This window comes from Microcebus murinus, chromosome 25 (assembly GCF_040939455.1).
Source record: "Microcebus murinus isolate Inina chromosome 25, M.murinus_Inina_mat1.0, whole genome shotgun sequence".
NCBI classification, from domain to species: Eukaryota; Metazoa; Chordata; class Mammalia; order Primates; family Cheirogaleidae; genus Microcebus; species Microcebus murinus.
The window spans coordinates 27,453,087-27,472,849 of record NC_134128.1 but is presented as its reverse complement, the minus strand read 5'-3'; the positions used below and the strand labels follow the sequence as shown (position 1 = coordinate 27,472,849).

Genomic DNA, 19,763 nt, shown 5'->3' with positions numbered 1-19,763 from the left:
TGGGTAGCAAGAGTCTGAGGTGTCTCTGAGCCCTGTGCCCTGTGAGGGGGGAGGCGGGGGGGAGGAGGAGGAGGAGGAGGAGGAGGAGGTGGGAAGGGCCGGGGCCTGCAGTCCTGTTCCCGGGGTGGCACGGCAAGTGGCTTCTTCCACAGGCTGCTTGGCCTGGGCTCCCTGCACCTGGGCCTTTGGAGGACCGGCCCTGTGCTTGCCAACACTTCCTGCAGGGACCCAGAGCTGGGAGGTGGCATCTCTCAGCCCTGGGTCGGGCAGAGCCCCAGCGGGCCATGCCCACAACCTCTGTCAGCACCGGTCCCCCAGAAGGCTCCTTTGGGACCAGGATTCTCTTGCGGTGACTCTTTAAGGTCTGGCCCCTGGATGGAGGGGCACCAGGAGTAGAGGAGCAGGAAGGGGAAGGGGGTGGCCATGCGAGGGGACACTTTGAGGCCAAGTCCCAGCTTCAGCCTGATCCTCCTGGGAACCCCGCTCTGAGACAAGGAGCCGGGCTTCGCATTCCCACAGCAGCCAGTCGTGGGCTGAGGACACCTGGGGCGTTGGGAACTCCCTGGCTTCTCCTTGGTTTAACGTCTAGAGCTGCTTGTGAATCGCGCCGCCACACACACCCGAGCGCAGGTGTCTTCCGCACAGACTGCGGGCCTCGCTCTTCTGAATGCCGCTAGCTCGCCACCCACCCACCCACGGGTGAACCTGGTCAGGGTGCTTTCTCTCAGGGGCAGACTCTTTTCCGGGCGGGCTACCGGTGTCTCTGTTTGCTCGTTTCTTTCTTCCATTTCGGGAAAGTCTTCCTTGCTGGGTGTGGAAATCTCCTATGCCTTCCCAAGCCTATTCTGTCAGCTTTAAAATTCTCTTTCAGTTGCCACCCTCACAGATGGATTAGGAAACTCTTTCCGGTGCACTCATTAGTGAAATGACCTCCAGGAAGCTGGAATCCAATATCTAATGGCCGATTTTTAGCGAGTCCACACGCCAGGGTGGTCGGGGTCCAATGCAGCCCCGGCCAGGCCCAGGCCCCTTGGACTGGGCCACAGGAGGACACGGAGGAGGGTCCCGGCCCCCACGAAGCGGTGCCGGCAGTTCTCCACGGGCTTGGGCGTTTTCCAGAGGTAGGAGATGGAGGGGACTGATTTCTTCAGCGCCCCCCAAACCACGCCACCCCACCCCACCCATGGGACACATCCCCAGAGAGAGACGCCCCGTACACTGGCTGTGCCCCAGCCCTGGCCCGGGGGAATAGGCGGCAGCCCACCCACAGGGCGAGGGGGGGGCGCAGCTGAAAGGGGTTGTGGGGGAGGGCGGCCCCTGGCTGGGGTCAAAGGGCGAGCGTCCCGCGCGTGCGCAGTCAGCGGCAGCGACGCGCTGGGGGTGGGCAGCGGGTAGGTGAAGGAGGCCGGGCGAGGAGACGAGGGGGGCTGGGAGGGCTCCACCTTGGCGAGTCCAGCCGTGGAGGCGCATCTTGTGTGAGTGTGAGTGAGTGTGAGTGTGTGTGTGTGTGTGTGTGTGTAGAGAGAGACAGCCCCCCACCCCGCCCCGCCCCGCCCATCACCCCCGTCCCTGGGAGCCCGCGGGACCCGGCCGGCGAACTCAACCGGCCCGGCCCGGCGCGGGGCCTGGGGCGGGAGGCGGGGCCTGGGGCGGGAGGAGGCGGCGGCGGGGAAGCCCAGAGAGGCTCGGCTTCTCGAGCGGGGCAGGGGCGTCCTCCGCCGCCGTCTAGGGCCACACCACCCTGAACGCCCCCGATCTCGTCTGGTCTCGGAAGCTAAGCAGGGTCGGGCCTGGTTAGTACTTGGATGGGAGACCGCCTGGGAATACCGGGTGCCACAGGCTGCCGCTTTTTTTTTTTTTTTTGCCTCTTGTTCTGTCCCCTTTCTGGGAGCGCGGCGGCGGCCCGGGGTGGGGGTCACCCCCACCCTCAGCGCCCGCGCGGTGCCTGGCGCCCCAGCCCGCACCGTGGGGCCTCCTCTTGTCCCAAGCCGCGACACCGCCGCCACGCGGCAGCATGCGTGGCATCTGGACTGTCAGGTCTCAGACCAAAGGTCTGCTCTGTGGGAACCGACACGCTGGAGGAAACCTTGAGAGTCTGAGAGGGGAGGGAGTTCCAGAAGAAGGCCAGGATGTCATTTTGAGGGAGTATGTGACCAGAACTCGTCCCGTTGCTTTTGGGGTTCTATGGGCTACACGCAGGAATCTTTGGTGGTGGCACCTGATGTTGGGGGATCCGGAGTCACACCCAGACCTGCTCCACAGGCCTCCTTTTACTTTTCTCTTCGGATTCATTATTTTTAAAAAGTGTCTCTTACCTCTAGGATTGCATTTTCTTTTCTCTCTCTTTTCAAGCAGATGATGGGAGTACAAGTATGCAGGTGACATGTGTTGCCCGTGCCCCCCTCCCCCCTGTGTTCTTTTTTTTTTTTTTTTTTTTGAGACAGAGTCTCGTTTTGCTGCCCAGGCTAGAGTGAGTGCCATGGCGTCAGCCTAGCTCACAGCAACCTCAATCTCCGGGCTCAAGCAATCCTGCTGCCTCAGCCTCCCGAGTAGTTGGGACTACAGGCATGCACCACCACGCCCGGCTGTGTTTTTCTATATATATTAGTTGGCCAATTAATTTCTTTCTATTTTTAGTAGAGACGGGGTCTCGCTCTTGCTCAGGCTGGTTTCGAACTCCTGACCTGGAGCAATCCGCCCGCCTCGGCCTCCCAGAGAGCTAGGATTACAGGCGTGAGCCACCGCGCCCGGCCCCCCCTGTGTTCTTATTCATATACCTCTCATGTTGTTCCAGCGTATTGTGGGGGTACCAATGTTAAGGTCGGGTGCCTTGCCCTCTCCAAGCCTCCCCCCTCGGGTCAGAGCTTCAAGTGCGCCCATCCCCCAGTCGGTGCGCACCCACCCCATGCCTAATGGATGTGTATGCCCCTCCCCTCCCCCCACCCGCCCGACACCCACCCGATGAAGGTGATTCCTCTCTGTCCACTTAGGCGTCCATCCGTTCGTACCAATTTGCCGGTGAGCGCGCTCACGTGGTGCTCGTGTGTCCATTCTTGGGATACTTGGCTTACTGGAACGGGTTCCAGCTCTGGCCAGGAGAACACGAGAGGCGCCCTCTCACGGCTGCTCCTCACAGCCGAATGGCACTCCGTGGTGTCCACGCGCCACATTTTATTGATGCACTCCTGGATGGATGGGCACTCGGGTCGCTTCCACGTCTTTGCGATTGTGAATTGTGCCCTAACTGTAACCCTAACCCTTACCCAGCCCGTCTCCTCTGCCCCTGCCTGACGCACTCCTCCCCGGCCAGGCCCGTCACTGTCCTGGGCCCCCGCCTGACCGGCTCCTCCCCGCCCGGCCGGTCACCGTCCTCTGCCCCTGCCTGACACGCTCCTTCCCGCCCGGCCTCTCACCGTCCTCGGCCCCTGCCTGACCGGCTCCTCCGTCGCCCGGGCCTTCCAAGGGCTTGGTGTGGACGCTGCTTCCAGGAAGCCCTCCAGAAACCCGGCAGCAGGGTGGCCGCAGCAGTCTCCAGCAGCCGTCCCTAAGTCGCGTGAGTGCGGGGGACGTGCCCCCGCTGTGCCGCGGGGGCCCAGCCTGGTGTCTTCCCTGAGGCCCTGCGGCTGCCGGCTGGGCTGCCGCTCCCCGCAAGGGGAGAGCCGCGGAGGTGGGGACCGCCTCCTGATGGGGACGTACACGCAGCTCTCCACGTCGGATTCCGGGGCTCTCTGTCCTGCCCGAAGGCCCAGCTGGCCTGCGGGTCCTTAGAGTGGCAAAAACATCCGAAAACTGAGATTGAGGGTCCGGTGGGTGTCTGCACTTTTGTGCTGGGCACCCCAGGGAGGCCCGGGGGCTGGCTGGACAACGTGGTCTGCTGGGCGGGGGGGTTGGAGGAGCAACTGATGCCCTTTGCACTTTGGGTAGCAAGAGTCTGAGGTGTCTCTGAGCCCTGTGCCCTGTGGGGGGGGGCGGGGGGGGAGGAGGAGGAGGAGGAGGAGGAGGTGGGAAGGGCCGGGGCCTGCAGTCCTGTTCCCGGGGTGGCACGGCAAGTGGCTTCTTCCACAGGCTGCTTGGCCTGGGCTCCCTGCACCTGGGCCTTTGGAGGACCGGCCCTGTGCTTGCCAACACTTCCTGCAGGGACCCAGAGCTGGGAGGTGGCATCTCTCAGCCCTGGGTCGGGCAGAGCCCCAGCGGGCCATGCCCACAACCTCTGTCAGCACCGGTCCCCCAGAAGGCTCCTTTGGGACCAGGATTCTCTTGCGGTGACTCTTTAAGGTCTGGCCCCTGGATGGAGGGGCACCAGGAGTAGAGGAGCAGGAAGGGGAAGGGGGTGGCCATGCGAGGGGACACTTTGAGGCCGAGTCCCAGCTTCAGCCTGATCCTCCTGGGAACCCCGCTCTGAGACAAGGAGCCGGGCTTCGCATTCCCACAGCAGCCAGTCGTGGGCTGAGGACACCTGGGGCGTTGGGAACTCCCTGGCTTCTCCTTGGTTTAACGTCTAGAGCTGCTTGTGAATCGCGCCGCCACACACACCCGAGCGCAGGTGTCTTCCGCACAGACTGCGGGCCTCGCTCTTCTGAACGCCGCTAGCTCGCCACCCACCCACGGGTGAACCTGGTCAGGGTGCTTTCTCTCAGGGGCAGACTCTTTTCCGGGCGGGCTACCGGTGTCTCTGTTTGCTCGTTTCTTTCTTCCATTTCGGGAAAGTCTTCCTTGCTGGGTGTGGAAATCTCCTATGCCTTCCCTCGCCTATTCTGTCAGCTTTCAAATTCTCTTTCAGTTGCCACCCTCACAGATGGATTAGGAAACTCTTTCCGGTGCACTCATTAGTGAAATGACCTCCAGGAAGCTGGAATCCAATATCTAATGGCCGATTTTTAGCGAGTCCACACGCCAGGGTGGTCGGGGTCCAATGCAGCCCCGGCCAGGCCCAGGCCCCTTGGACTGGGCCACAGGAGGACACGGAGGAGGGTCCCGGCCCCCACGAAGCGGTGCCGGCAGTTCTCCACGGGCTTGGGCGTTTTCCAGAGGTAGGAGATGGAGGGGACTGATTTCTTCAGCGCCCCCCAAACCACGCCACCCCACCCCACCCATGGGACACATCCCCAGAGAGAGACGCCCCATACACTGGCTGTGCCCCAGCCCTGGCCCGGGGGAATAGGCGGCAGCCCACCCACAGGGCGAGGGGGGGGGGCGCAGCTGAAAGGGGTTGTGGGGGAGGGCGGCCCCTGGCTGGGGTCAAAGGGCGAGCGTCCCGCGCGTGCGCAGTCAGCGGCAGGCAGCGACGCGCTGGGGGTGGGCAGCGGGTAGGTGAAGGAGGCCGGGCGAGGAGACGAGGGGGGCTGGGAGGGCTCCACCTTGGCGAGTCCAGCCGTGGAGGCGCATCTTGTGTGAGTGTGAGTGAGTGTGAGTGTGTGTGTGTGTGTATAGAGAGACAGCCCCCCGCCCCGCCCCGCCCCGCCCCGCCCCGCCCCGCCCATCACCCCCGTCCCTGGGAGCCCGCGGGACCCGGCCGGGGAACTCAACCGGCCCGGCCCGGCGCGGGAGGCGGCGGCGGGGAAGCCCAGAGAGGCTCGGCTTCTTGAGCGGGGCAGGGGCGCCCTCCGCCGCCGTCTAGGGCCACACCACCCTGAACGCCCCCGATCTCGTCTGGTCTGGGAAGCTAAGCAGGGTCGGGCCCGGTTAGTACTTGGATGGGAGACCGCCTGGGAATACCGGGTGCCACAGGCTGCTGCTTTTTTTTTTTTTTTTGCCTCTTGTTCTGTCCCCTTTCTGGGAGCGCGGCGGCGGCCCGGGGTGGGGGTCACCCCCACCCTCAGCGCCCGCGCGGTGCCTGGCGCCCCAGCCCGCACCGTGGGGCCTCCTCTTGTCCCAAGCCGCGACACCGCCGCCACGCGGCAGCATGCGTGGCATCTGGACTGTCAGGTCTCAGACCAAAGGTCTGCTCTGTGGGAACCGACACGCTGGAGGAAACCTTGAGAGTCTGAGAGGGGAGGGAGTTCCAGAAGAAGGCCAGGATGTCATTTTGAGGGAGTATGTGACCAGAACTCGTCCCGTTGCTTTTGGGGTTCTATGGGCTACACGCAGGAATCTTTGGTGGTGGCACCTGATGTTGGGGGATCCGGAGTCACACCCAGACCTGCTCCACAGGCCTCCTTTTACTTTTCTCTTCGGATTCATTATTTTTAAAAAGTGTCTCTTACCTCTAGGATTGCATTTTCTTTTCTCTCTCTCTTCAAGCAGATGATGGGAGTACAAGTATTCAGGTGACATGTGACGCCCGTGCCCCCCTCCCCCCTGCGTTCTTTTTTTTTTTTTTTTTTTGAGGCAGAGTCTCGTTTTGCTGCCCAGGCTAGAGTGAGTGCCATGGCGTCAGCCTAGCTCACAGCAACCTCAATCTCCGGGCTCAAGCAATCCTGCTGCCTCAGCCTCCCGAGTAGTTGGGACTACAGGCATGCACCACCACGCCCGGCTGTGTTTTTCTATATATATTAGTTGGCCAATTAATTTCTTTCTATTTTTAGTAGAGACGGGGTCTCGCTCTTGCTCAGGCTGGTTTCGAACTCCTGACCTGGAGCAATCCGCCCGCCTCGGCCTCCCAGAGAGCTAGGATTACAGGCGTGAGCCACCGCGCCCGGCCCCCCCTGTGTTCTTATTCATATACCTCTCATGTTGTTCCAGCGTATTGTGGGGGTACCAATGTTAAGGTCGGGTGCCTTGCCCTCTCCAAGCCTCCCCCCTCGGGTCAGAGCTTCAAGTGCGCCCATCCCCCAGTCGGTGCGCACCCACCCCATGCCTAATGGATGTGTATGCCCCTCCCCTCCCCCCACCCGCCCGACACCCACCCGATGAAGGTGATTCCTCTCTGTCCACTTAGGCGTCCATCCGTTCGTACCAATTTGCCGGTGAGCGCGCTCACGTGGTGCTCGTGTGTCCATTCTTGGGATACTTGGCTTACTGGAACGGGTTCCAGCTCTGGCCAGGAGAACACGAGAGGCGCCCTCTCACGGCTGCTCCTCACAGCCGAATGGCACTCCGTGGTGTCCACGCGCCACATTTTATTGATGCACTCCTGGATGGATGGGCACTCGGGTCGCTTCCACGTCTTTGCGATTGTGAATTGTGCCCTAACTGTAACCCTAACCCTTACCCAGCCCGTCTCCTCTGCCCCTGCCTGACGCACTCCTCCCCGGCCAGGCCCGTCACTGTCCTGGGCCCCCGCCTGACCGGCTCCTCCCCGCCCGGCCGGTCACCGTCCTCTGCCCCTGCCTGACACGCTCCTTCCCGCCCGGCCTCTCACCGTCCTCGGCCCCTGCCTGACCGGCTCCTCCGTCGCCCGGGCCTTCCAAGGGCTTGGTGTGGACGCTGCTTCCAGGAAGCCCTCCAGAAACCCGGCAGCAGGGTGGCCGCAGCAGTCTCCAGCAGCCGTCCCTAAGTCGCGTGAGTGCGGGGGACGTGCCCCCGCTGTGCCGCGGGGGCCCAGCCTGGTGTCTTCCCTGAGGCCCTGCGGCTGCCGGCTGGGCTGCCGCTCCCCGCAAGGGGAGAGCCGCGGAGGTGGGGACCGCCTCCTGATGGGGACGTACACGCAGCTCTCCACGTCGGATTCCGGGGCTCTCTGTCCTGCCCGAAGGCCCAGCTGGCCTGCGGGTCCTTAGAGTGGCAAAAACATCCGAAAACTGAGATTGAGGGTCCGGTGGGTGTCTGCACTTTTGTGCTGGGCACCCCAGGGAGGCCCGGGGGCTGGCTGGACAACGTGGTCTGCTGGGCGGGGGGGTTGGAGGAGCAACTGATGCCCTTTGCACTTTGGGTAGCAAGAGTCTGAGGTGTCTCTGAGCCCTGTGCCCTGTGGGGGGGGGCGGGGGGGGAGGAGGAGGAGGAGGAGGAGGAGGTGGGAAGGGCCGGGGCCTGCAGTCCTGTTCCCGGGGTGGCACGGCAAGTGGCTTCTTCCACAGGCTGCTTGGCCTGGGCTCCCTGCACCTGGGCCTTTGGAGGACCGGCCCTGTGCTTGCCAACACTTCCTGCAGGGACCCAGAGCTGGGAGGTGGCATCTCTCAGCCCTGGGTCGGGCAGAGCCCCAGCGGGCCATGCCCACAACCTCTGTCAGCACCGGTCCCCCAGAAGGCTCCTTTGGGACCAGGATTCTCTTGCGGTGACTCTTTAAGGTCTGGCCCCTGGATGGAGGGGCACCAGGAGTAGAGGAGCAGGAAGGGGAAGGGGGTGGCCATGCGAGGGGACACTTTGAGGCCAAGTCCCAGCTTCAGCCTGATCCTCCTGGGAACCCCGCTCTGAGACAAGGAGCCGGGCTTCGCATTCCCACAGCAGCCAGTCGTGGGCTGAGGACACCTGGGGCGTTGGGAACTCCCTGGCTTCTCCTTGGTTTAACGTCTAGAGCTGCTTGTGAATCGCGCCGCCACACACACCCGAGCGCAGGTGTCTTCCGCACAGACTGCGGGCCTCGCTCTTCTGAATGCCGCTAGCTCGCCACCCACCCACCCACGGGTGAACCTGGTCAGGGTGCTTTCTCTCAGGGGCAGACTCTTTTCCGGGCGGGCTACCGGTGTCTCTGTTTGCTCGTTTCTTTCTTCCATTTCGGGAAAGTCTTCCTTGCTGGGTGTGGAAATCTCCTATGCCTTCCCAAGCCTATTCTGTCAGCTTTAAAATTCTCTTTCAGTTGCCACCCTCACAGATGGATTAGGAAACTCTTTCCGGTGCACTCATTAGTGAAATGACCTCCAGGAAGCTGGAATCCAATATCTAATGGCCGATTTTTAGCGAGTCCACACGCCAGGGTGGTCGGGGTCCAATGCAGCCCCGGCCAGGCCCAGGCCCCTTGGACTGGGCCACAGGAGGACACGGAGGAGGGTCCCGGCCCCCACGAAGCGGTGCCGGCAGTTCTCCACGGGCTTGGGCGTTTTCCAGAGGTAGGAGATGGAGGGGACTGATTTCTTCAGCGCCCCCCAAACCACGCCACCCCACCCCACCCATGGGACACATCCCCAGAGAGAGACGCCCCGTACACTGGCTGTGCCCCAGCCCTGGCCCGGGGGAATAGGCGGCAGCCCACCCACAGGGCGAGGGGGGGGCGCAGCTGAAAGGGGTTGTGGGGGAGGGCGGCCCCTGGCTGGGGTCAAAGGGCGAGCGTCCCGCGCGTGCGCAGTCAGCGGCAGCGACGCGCTGGGGGTGGGCAGCGGGTAGGTGAAGGAGGCCGGGCGAGGAGACGAGGGGGGCTGGGAGGGCTCCACCTTGGCGAGTCCAGCCGTGGAGGCGCATCTTGTGTGAGTGTGAGTGAGTGTGAGTGTGTGTGTGTGTGTGTGTGTAGAGAGAGACAGCCCCCCACCCCGCCCCGCCCCGCCCATCACCCCCGTCCCTGGGAGCCCGCGGGACCCGGCCGGCGAACTCAACCGGCCCGGCCCGGCGCGGGGCCTGGGGCGGGAGGCGGGGCCTGGGGCGGGAGGAGGCGGCGGCGGGGAAGCCCAGAGAGGCTCGGCTTCTCGAGCGGGGCAGGGGCGTCCTCCGCCGCCGTCTAGGGCCACACCACCCTGAACGCCCCCGATCTCGTCTGGTCTCGGAAGCTAAGCAGGGTCGGGCCTGGTTAGTACTTGGATGGGAGACCGCCTGGGAATACCGGGTGCCACAGGCTGCCGCTTTTTTTTTTTTTTTTGCCTCTTGTTCTGTCCCCTTTCTGGGAGCGCGGCGGCGGCCCGGGGTGGGGGTCACCCCCACCCTCAGCGCCCGCGCGGTGCCTGGCGCCCCAGCCCGCACCGTGGGGCCTCCTCTTGTCCCAAGCCGCGACACCGCCGCCACGCGGCAGCATGCGTGGCATCTGGACTGTCAGGTCTCAGACCAAAGGTCTGCTCTGTGGGAACCGACACGCTGGAGGAAACCTTGAGAGTCTGAGAGGGGAGGGAGTTCCAGAAGAAGGCCAGGATGTCATTTTGAGGGAGTATGTGACCAGAACTCGTCCCGTTGCTTTTGGGGTTCTATGGGCTACACGCAGGAATCTTTGGTGGTGGCACCTGATGTTGGGGGATCCGGAGTCACACCCAGACCTGCTCCACAGGCCTCCTTTTACTTTTCTCTTCGGATTCATTATTTTTAAAAAGTGTCTCTTACCTCTAGGATTGCATTTTCTTTTCTCTCTCTTTTCAAGCAGATGATGGGAGTACAAGTATGCAGGTGACATGTGTTGCCCGTGCCCCCCTCCCCCCTGTGTTCTTTTTTTTTTTTTTTTTTTTGAGACAGAGTCTCGTTTTGCTGCCCAGGCTAGAGTGAGTGCCATGGCGTCAGCCTAGCTCACAGCAACCTCAATCTCCGGGCTCAAGCAATCCTGCTGCCTCAGCCTCCCGAGTAGTTGGGACTACAGGCATGCACCACCACGCCCGGCTGTGTTTTTCTATATATATTAGTTGGCCAATTAATTTCTTTCTATTTTTAGTAGAGACGGGGTCTCGCTCTTGCTCAGGCTGGTTTCGAACTCCTGACCTGGAGCAATCCGCCCGCCTCGGCCTCCCAGAGAGCTAGGATTACAGGCGTGAGCCACCGCGCCCGGCCCCCCCTGTGTTCTTATTCATATACCTCTCATGTTGTTCCAGCGTATTGTGGGGGTACCAATGTTAAGGTCGGGTGCCTTGCCCTCTCCAAGCCTCCCCCCTCGGGTCAGAGCTTCAAGTGCGCCCATCCCCCAGTCGGTGCGCACCCACCCCATGCCTAATGGATGTGTATGCCCCTCCCCTCCCCCCACCCGCCCGACACCCACCCGATGAAGGTGATTCCTCTCTGTCCACTTAGGCGTCCATCCGTTCGTACCAATTTGCCGGTGAGCGCGCTCACGTGGTGCTCGTGTGTCCATTCTTGGGATACTTGGCTTACTGGAACGGGTTCCAGCTCTGGCCAGGAGAACACGAGAGGCGCCCTCTCACGGCTGCTCCTCACAGCCGAATGGCACTCCGTGGTGTCCACGCGCCACATTTTATTGATGCACTCCTGGATGGATGGGCACTCGGGTCGCTTCCACGTCTTTGCGATTGTGAATTGTGCCCTAACTGTAACCCTAACCCTTACCCAGCCCGTCTCCTCTGCCCCTGCCTGACGCACTCCTCCCCGGCCAGGCCCGTCACTGTCCTGGGCCCCCGCCTGACCGGCTCCTCCCCGCCCGGCCGGTCACCGTCCTCTGCCCCTGCCTGACACGCTCCTTCCCGCCCGGCCTCTCACCGTCCTCGGCCCCTGCCTGACCGGCTCCTCCGTCGCCCGGGCCTTCCAAGGGCTTGGTGTGGACGCTGCTTCCAGGAAGCCCTCCAGAAACCCGGCAGCAGGGTGGCCGCAGCAGTCTCCAGCAGCCGTCCCTAAGTCGCGTGAGTGCGGGGGACGTGCCCCCGCTGTGCCGCGGGGGCCCAGCCTGGTGTCTTCCCTGAGGCCCTGCGGCTGCCGGCTGGGCTGCCGCTCCCCGCAAGGGGAGAGCCGCGGAGGTGGGGACCGCCTCCTGATGGGGACGTACACGCAGCTCTCCACGTCGGATTCCGGGGCTCTCTGTCCTGCCCGAAGGCCCAGCTGGCCTGCGGGTCCTTAGAGTGGCAAAAACATCCGAAAACTGAGATTGAGGGTCCGGTGGGTGTCTGCACTTTTGTGCTGGGCACCCCAGGGAGGCCCGGGGGCTGGCTGGACAACGTGGTCTGCTGGGCGGGGGGGTTGGAGGAGCAACTGATGCCCTTTGCACTTTGGGTAGCAAGAGTCTGAGGTGTCTCTGAGCCCTGTGCCCTGTGGGGGGGGGCGGGGGGGGAGGAGGAGGAGGAGGAGGAGGAGGTGGGAAGGGCCGGGGCCTGCAGTCCTGTTCCCGGGGTGGCACGGCAAGTGGCTTCTTCCACAGGCTGCTTGGCCTGGGCTCCCTGCACCTGGGCCTTTGGAGGACCGGCCCTGTGCTTGCCAACACTTCCTGCAGGGACCCAGAGCTGGGAGGTGGCATCTCTCAGCCCTGGGTCGGGCAGAGCCCCAGCGGGCCATGCCCACAACCTCTGTCAGCACCGGTCCCCCAGAAGGCTCCTTTGGGACCAGGATTCTCTTGCGGTGACTCTTTAAGGTCTGGCCCCTGGATGGAGGGGCACCAGGAGTAGAGGAGCAGGAAGGGGAAGGGGGTGGCCATGCGAGGGGACACTTTGAGGCCGAGTCCCAGCTTCAGCCTGATCCTCCTGGGAACCCCGCTCTGAGACAAGGAGCCGGGCTTCGCATTCCCACAGCAGCCAGTCGTGGGCTGAGGACACCTGGGGCGTTGGGAACTCCCTGGCTTCTCCTTGGTTTAACGTCTAGAGCTGCTTGTGAATCGCGCCGCCACACACACCCGAGCGCAGGTGTCTTCCGCACAGACTGCGGGCCTCGCTCTTCTGAACGCCGCTAGCTCGCCACCCACCCACGGGTGAACCTGGTCAGGGTGCTTTCTCTCAGGGGCAGACTCTTTTCCGGGCGGGCTACCGGTGTCTCTGTTTGCTCGTTTCTTTCTTCCATTTCGGGAAAGTCTTCCTTGCTGGGTGTGGAAATCTCCTATGCCTTCCCTCGCCTATTCTGTCAGCTTTCAAATTCTCTTTCAGTTGCCACCCTCACAGATGGATTAGGAAACTCTTTCCGGTGCACTCATTAGTGAAATGACCTCCAGGAAGCTGGAATCCAATATCTAATGGCCGATTTTTAGCGAGTCCACACGCCAGGGTGGTCGGGGTCCAATGCAGCCCCGGCCAGGCCCAGGCCCCTTGGACTGGGCCACAGGAGGACACGGAGGAGGGTCCCGGCCCCCACGAAGCGGTGCCGGCAGTTCTCCACGGGCTTGGGCGTTTTCCAGAGGTAGGAGATGGAGGGGACTGATTTCTTCAGCGCCCCCCAAACCACGCCACCCCACCCCACCCATGGGACACATCCCCAGAGAGAGACGCCCCATACACTGGCTGTGCCCCAGCCCTGGCCCGGGGGAATAGGCGGCAGCCCACCCACAGGGCGAGGGGGGGGGGCGCAGCTGAAAGGGGTTGTGGGGGAGGGCGGCCCCTGGCTGGGGTCAAAGGGCGAGCGTCCCGCGCGTGCGCAGTCAGCGGCAGGCAGCGACGCGCTGGGGGTGGGCAGCGGGTAGGTGAAGGAGGCCGGGCGAGGAGACGAGGGGGGCTGGGAGGGCTCCACCTTGGCGAGTCCAGCCGCGGAGGCGCATCTTGTGTGAGTGTGAGTGAGTGTGAGTGTGTGTGTGTGTGTATAGAGAGACAGCCCCCCGCCCCGCCCCGCCCCGCCCCGCCCCGCCCCGCCCATCACCCCCGTCCCTGGGAGCCCGCGGGACCCGGCCGGGGAACTCAACCGGCCCGGCCCGGCGCGGGAGGCGGCGGCGGGGAAGCCCAGAGAGGCTCGGCTTCTTGAGCGGGGCAGGGGCGCCCTCCGCCGCCGTCTAGGGCCACACCACCCTGAACGCCCCCGATCTCGTCTGGTCTGGGAAGCTAAGCAGGGTCGGGCCCGGTTAGTACTTGGATGGGAGACCGCCTGGGAATACCGGGTGCCACAGGCTGCTGCTTTTTTTTTTTTTTTTGCCTCTTGTTCTGTCCCCTTTCTGGGAGCGCGGCGGCGGCCCGGGGTGGGGGTCACCCCCACCCTCAGCGCCCGCGCGGTGCCTGGCGCCCCAGCCCGCACCGTGGGGCCTCCTCTTGTCCCAAGCCGCGACACCGCCGCCACGCGGCAGCATGCGTGGCATCTGGACTGTCAGGTCTCAGACCAAAGGTCTGCTCTGTGGGAACCGACACGCTGGAGGAAACCTTGAGAGTCTGAGAGGGGAGGGAGTTCCAGAAGAAGGCCAGGATGTCATTTTGAGGGAGTATGTGACCAGAACTCGTCCCGTTGCTTTTGGGGTTCTATGGGCTACACGCAGGAATCTTTGGTGGTGGCACCTGATGTTGGGGGATCCGGAGTCACACCCAGACCTGCTCCACAGGCCTCCTTTTACTTTTCTCTTCGGATTCATTATTTTTAAAAAGTGTCTCTTACCTCTAGGATTGCATTTTCTTTTCTCTCTCTCTTCAAGCAGATGATGGGAGTACAAGTATTCAGGTGACATGTGACGCCCGTGCCCCCCTCCCCCCTGCGTTCTTTTTTTTTTTTTTTTTTTGAGGCAGAGTCTCGTTTTGCTGCCCAGGCTAGAGTGAGTGCCATGGCGTCAGCCTAGCTCACAGCAACCTCAATCTCCGGGCTCAAGCAATCCTGCTGCCTCAGCCTCCCGAGTAGTTGGGACTACAGGCATGCACCACCACGCCCGGCTGTGTTTTTCTATATATATTAGTTGGCCAATTAATTTCTTTCTATTTTTAGTAGAGACGGGGTCTCGCTCTTGCTCAGGCTGGTTTCGAACTCCTGACCTGGAGCAATCCGCCCGCCTCGGCCTCCCAGAGAGCTAGGATTACAGGCGTGAGCCACCGCGCCCGGCCCCCCCTGTGTTCTTATTCATATACCTCTCATGTTGTTCCAGCGTATTGTGGGGGTACCAATGTTAAGGTCGGGTGCCTTGCCCTCTCCAAGCCTCCCCCCTCGGGTCAGAGCTTCAAGTGCGCCCATCCCCCAGTCGGTGCGCACCCACCCCATGCCTAATGGATGTGTATGCCCCTCCCCTCCCCCCACCCGCCCGACACCCACCCGATGAAGGTGATTCCTCTCTGTCCACTTAGGCGTCCATCCGTTCGTACCAATTTGCCGGTGAGCGCGCTCACGTGGTGCTCGTGTGTCCATTCTTGGGATACTTGGCTTACTGGAACGGGTTCCAGCTCTGGCCAGGAGAACACGAGAGGCGCCCTCTCACGGCTGCTCCTCACAGCCGAATGGCACTCCGTGGTGTCCACGCGCCACATTTTATTGATGCACTCCTGGATGGATGGGCACTCGGGTCGCTTCCACGTCTTTGCGATTGTGAATTGTGCCCTAACTGTAACCCTAACCCTTACCCAGCCCGTCTCCTCTGCCCCTGCCTGACGCACTCCTCCCCGGCCAGGCCCGTCACTGTCCTGGGCCCCCGCCTGACCGGCTCCTCCCCGCCCGGCCGGTCACCGTCCTCTGCCCCTGCCTGACACGCTCCTTCCCGCCCGGCCTCTCACCGTCCTCGGCCCCTGCCTGACCGGCTCCTCCGTCGCCCGGGCCTTCCAAGGGCTTGGTGTGGACGCTGCTTCCAGGAAGCCCTCCAGAAACCCGGCAGCAGGGTGGCCGCAGCAGTCTCCAGCAGCCGTCCCTAAGTCGCGTGAGTGCGGGGGACGTGCCCCCGCTGTGCCGCGGGGGCCCAGCCTGGTGTCTTCCCTGAGGCCCTGCGGCTGCCGGCTGGGCTGCCGCTCCCCGCAAGGGGAGAGCCGCGGAGGTGGGGACCGCCTCCTGATGGGGACGTACACGCAGCTCTCCACGTCGGATTCCGGGGCTCTCTGTCCTGCCCGAAGGCCCAGCTGGCCTGCGGGTCCTTAGAGTGGCAAAAACATCCGAAAACTGAGATTGAGGGTCCGGTGGGTGTCTGCACTTTTGTGCTGGGCACCCCAGGGAGGCCCGGGGGCTGGCTGGACAACGTGGTCTGCTGGGCGGGGGGGTTGGAGGAGCAACTGATGCCCTTTGCACTTTGGGTAGCAAGAGTCTGAGGTGTCTCTGAGCCCTGTGCCCTGTGGGGGGGGGCGGGGGGGGAGGAGGAGGAGGAGGAGGAGGAGGTGGGAAGGGCCGGGGCCTGCAGTCCTGTTCCCGGGGTGGCACGGCAAGTGGCTTCTTCCACAGGCTGCTTGGCCTGGGCTCCCTGCACCTGGGCCTTTGGAGGACCGGCCCTGTGCTTGCCAACACTTCCTGCAGGGACCCAGAGCTGGGAGGTGGCATCTCTCAGCCCTGGGTCGGGCAGAGCCCCAGCGGGCCATGCCCACAACCTCTGTCAGCACCGGTCCCCCAGAAGGCTCCTTTGGGACCAGGATTCTCTTGCGGTGACTCTTTAAGGTCTGGCCCCTGGATGGAGGGGCACCAGGAGTAGAGGAGCAGGAAGGGGAAGGGGGTGGCCATGCGAGGGGACACTTTGAGGCCGAGTCCCAGCTTCAGCCTGATCCTCCTGGGAACCCCGCTCTGAGACAAGGAGCCGGGCTTCGCATTCCCACAGCAGCCAGTCGTGGGCTGAGGACACCTGGGGCGTTGGGAACTCCCTGGCTTCTCCTTGGTTTAACGTCTAGAGCTGCTTGTGAATCGCGCCGCCACACACACCCGAGCGCAGGTGTCTTCCGCACAGACTGCGGGCCTCGCTCTTCTGAACGCCGCTAGCTCGCCACCCACCCACGGGTGAACCTGGTCAGGGTGCTTTCTCTCAGGGGCAGACTCTTTTCCGGGCGGGCTACCGGTGTCTCTGTTTGCTCGTTTCTTTCTTCCATTTCGGGAAAGTCTTCCTTGCTGGGTGTGGAAATCTCCTATGCCTTCCCTCGCCTATTCTGTCAGCTTTCAAATTCTCTTTCAGTTGCCACCCTCACAGATGGATTAGGAAACTCTTTCCGGTGCACTCATTAGTGAAATGACCTCCAGGAAGCTGGAATCCAATATCTAATGGCCGATTTTTAGCGAGTCCACACGCCAGGGTGGTCGGGGTCCAATGCAGCCCCGGCCAGGCCCAGGCCCCTTGGACTGGGCCACAGGAGGACACGGAGGAGGGTCCCGGCCCCCACGAAGCGGTGCCGGCAGTTCTCCACGGGCTTGGGCGTTTTCCAGAGGTAGGAGATGGAGGGGACTGATTTCTTCAGCGCCCCCCAAACCACGCCACCCCACCCCACCCATGGGACACATCCCCAGAGAGAGACGCCCCATACACTGGCTGTGCCCCAGCCCTGGCCCGGGGGAATAGGCGGCAGCCCACCCACAGGGCGAGGGGGGGGGGCGCAGCTGAAAGGGGTTGTGGGGGAGGGCGGCCCCTGGCTGGGGTCAAAGGGCGAGCGTCCCGCGCGTGCGCAGTCAGCGGCAGGCAGCGACGCGCTGGGGGTGGGCAGCGGGTAGGTGAAGGAGGCCGGGCGAGGAGACGAGGGGGGCTGGGAGGGCTCCACCTTGGCGAGTCCAGCCGTGGAGGCGCATCTTGTGTGAGTGTGAGTGAGTGTGAGTGTGTGTGTGTGTGTATAGAGAGACAGCCCCCCGCCCCGCCCCGCCCCGCCCCGCCCCGCCCCGCCCATCACCCCCGTCCCTGGGAGCCCGCGGGACCCGGCCGGCGAACTCAACCGGCCCGGCCCGGCGCGGGAGGCGGCGGCGGGGAAGCCCAGAGAGGCTCGGCTTCTTGAGCGGGGCAGGGGCGCCCTCCGCCGCCGTCTAGGGCCACACCACCCTGAACGCCCCCGATCTCGTCTGGTCTGGGAAGCTAAGCAGGGTCGGGCCCGGTTAGTACTTGGATGGGAGACCGCCTGGGAATACCGGGTGCCACAGGCTGCTGCTTTTTTTTTTTTTTTTGCCTCTTGTTCTGTCCCCTTTCTGGGAGCGCGGCGGCGGCCCGGGGTGGGGGTCACCCCCACCCTCAGCGCCCGCGCGGTGCCTGGCGCCCCAGCCCGCACCGTGGGGCCTCCTCTTGTCCCAAGCCGCGACACCGCCGCCACGCGGCAGCATGCGTGGCATCTGGACTGTCAGGTCTCAGACCAAAGGTCTGCTCTGTGGGAACCGACACGCTGGAGGAAACCTTGAGAGTCTGAGAGGGGAGGGAGTTCCAGAAGAAGGCCAGGATGTCATTTTGAGGGAGTATGTGACCAGAACTCGTCCCGTTGCTTTTGGGGTTCTATGGGCTACACGCAGGAATCTTTGGTGGTGGCACCTGATGTTGGGGGATCCGGAGTCACACCCAGACCTGCTCCACAGGCCTCCTTTTACTTTTCTCTTCGGATTCATTATTTTTAAAAAGTGTCTCTTACCTCTAGGATTGCATTTTCTTTTCTCTCTCTCTTCAAGCAGATGATGGGAGTACAAGTATTCAGGTGACATGTGACGCCCGTGCCCCCCTCCCCCCTGCGTTCTTTTTTTTTTTTTTTTTTTGAGGCAGAGTCTCGTTTTGCTGCCCAGGCTAGAGTGAGTGCCATGGCGTCAGCCTAGCTCACAGCAACCTCAATCTCCGGGCTCAAGCAATCCTGCTGCCTCAGCCTCCCGAGTAGTTGGGACTACAGGCATGCACCACCACGCCCGGCTGTGTTTTTCTATATATATTAGTTGGCCAATTAATTTCTTTCTATTTTTAGTAGAGACGGGGTCTCGCTCTTGCTCAGGCTGGTTTCGAACTCCTGACCTGGAGCAATCCGCCCGCCTCGGCCTCCCAGAGAGCTAGGATTACAGGCGTGAGCCACCGCGCCCGGCCCCCCCTGTGTTCTTATTCATATACCTCTCATGTTGTTCCAGCGTATTGTGGGGGTACCAATGTTAAGGTCGGGTGCCTTGCCCTCTCCAAGCCTCCCCCCTCGGGTCAGAGCTTCAAGTGCGCCCATCCCCCAGTCGGTGCGCACCCACCCCATGCCTAATGGATGTGTATGCCCCTCCCCTCCCCCCACCCGCCCGACACCCACCCGATGAAGGTGATTCCTCTCTGTCCACTTAGGCGTCCATCCGTTCGTACCAATTTGCCGGTGAGCGCGCTCACGTGGTGCTCGTGTGTCCATTCTTGGGATACTTGGCTTACTGGAACGGGTTCCAGCTCTGGCCAGGAGAACACGAGAGGCGCCCTCTCACGGCTGCTCCTCACAGCCGAATGGCACTCCGTGGTGTCCACGCGCCACATTTTATTGATGCACTCCTGGATGGATGGGCACTCGGGTCGCTTCCACGTCTTTGCGATTGTGAATTGTGCCCTAACTGTAACCCTAACCCTTACCCAGCCCGTCTCCTCTGCCCCTGCCTGACGCACTCCTCCCCGGCCAGGCCCGTCACTGTCCTGGGCCCCCGCCTGACCGGCTCCTCCCCGCCCGGCCGGTCACCGTCCTCTGCCCCTGCCTGACACGCTCCTTCCCGCCCGGCCTCTCACTGTCCTCGGCCCCTGCCTGACCGGCTCCTCCGTCGCCCGGGCCTTCCAAGGGCTTGGTGTGGACGCTGCTTCCAGGAAGCCCTCCAGAAACCCGGCAGCAGGGTGGCCGCAGCAGTCTCCAGCAGCCGTCCCTAAGTCGCGTGAGTGCGGGGGACGTGCCCCCGCTGTGCCGCGGGGGCCCAGCCTGGTGTCTTCCCTGAGGCCCTGCGGCTGCCGGCTGGGCTGCCGCTCCCCGCAAGGGGAGAGCCGCGGAGGTGGGGACCGCCTCCTGATGGGGACGTACACGCAGCTCTCCACGTCGGATTCCGGGGCTCTCTGTCCTGCCCGAAGGCCCAGCTGGCCTGCGGGTCCTTAGAGTGGCAAAAACATCCGAAAACTGAGATTGAGGGTCCGGTGGGTGTCTGCACTTTTGTGCTGGGCACCCCAGGGAGGCCCGGGGGCTGGCTGGACAACGTGGTCTGCTGGGCGGGGGGGTTGGAGGAGCAACTGATGCCCTTTGCACTTTGGGTAGCAAGAGTCTGAGGTGTCTCTGAGCCCTGTGCCCTGTGAGGGGGGAGGCGGGGGGGAGGAGGAGGAGGAGGAGGAGGAGGAGGTGGGAAGGGCCGGGGCCTGCAGTCCTGTTCCCGGGGTGGCACGGCAAGTGGCTTCTTCCACAGGCTGCTTGGCCTGGGCTCCCTGCACCTGGGCCTTTGGAGGACCGGCCCTGTGCTTGCCAACACTTCCTGCAGGGACCCAGAGCTGGGAGGTGGCATCTCTCAGCCCTGGGTCGGGCAGAGCC

General features: G+C 63.3%; 2 non-coding genes and 3 pseudogenes across 2 annotated transcripts; all 5 read left to right on the top strand.

Annotated features, from left to right (window-relative positions):
* The first annotated feature begins 1,723 nt into the window (after nucleotides 1–1,723).
* Nucleotides 1,724–1,842, top strand: LOC142864384 (5S ribosomal RNA). The gene has a single exon (XR_012914942.1). It is a non-coding gene; the product is annotated as a 5S ribosomal RNA (ribosomal RNA).
* A 3,769-nt stretch (nucleotides 1,843–5,611) lies between these two features.
* Nucleotides 5,612–5,730, top strand: LOC142864464 (uncharacterized; annotated as a pseudogene).
* A 3,791-nt stretch (nucleotides 5,731–9,521) lies between these two features.
* Nucleotides 9,522–9,640, top strand: LOC142864383 (5S ribosomal RNA). The gene has a single exon (XR_012914941.1). It is a non-coding gene; the product is annotated as a 5S ribosomal RNA (ribosomal RNA).
* A 3,769-nt stretch (nucleotides 9,641–13,409) lies between these two features.
* On the top strand, nucleotides 13,410–13,528 carry LOC142864463 (uncharacterized; annotated as a pseudogene).
* A 3,768-nt stretch (nucleotides 13,529–17,296) lies between these two features.
* LOC142864462 (uncharacterized) lies at nucleotides 17,297–17,415 on the top strand (annotated as a pseudogene).
* The last annotated feature ends 2,348 nt before the right edge of the window (nucleotides 17,416–19,763 follow it).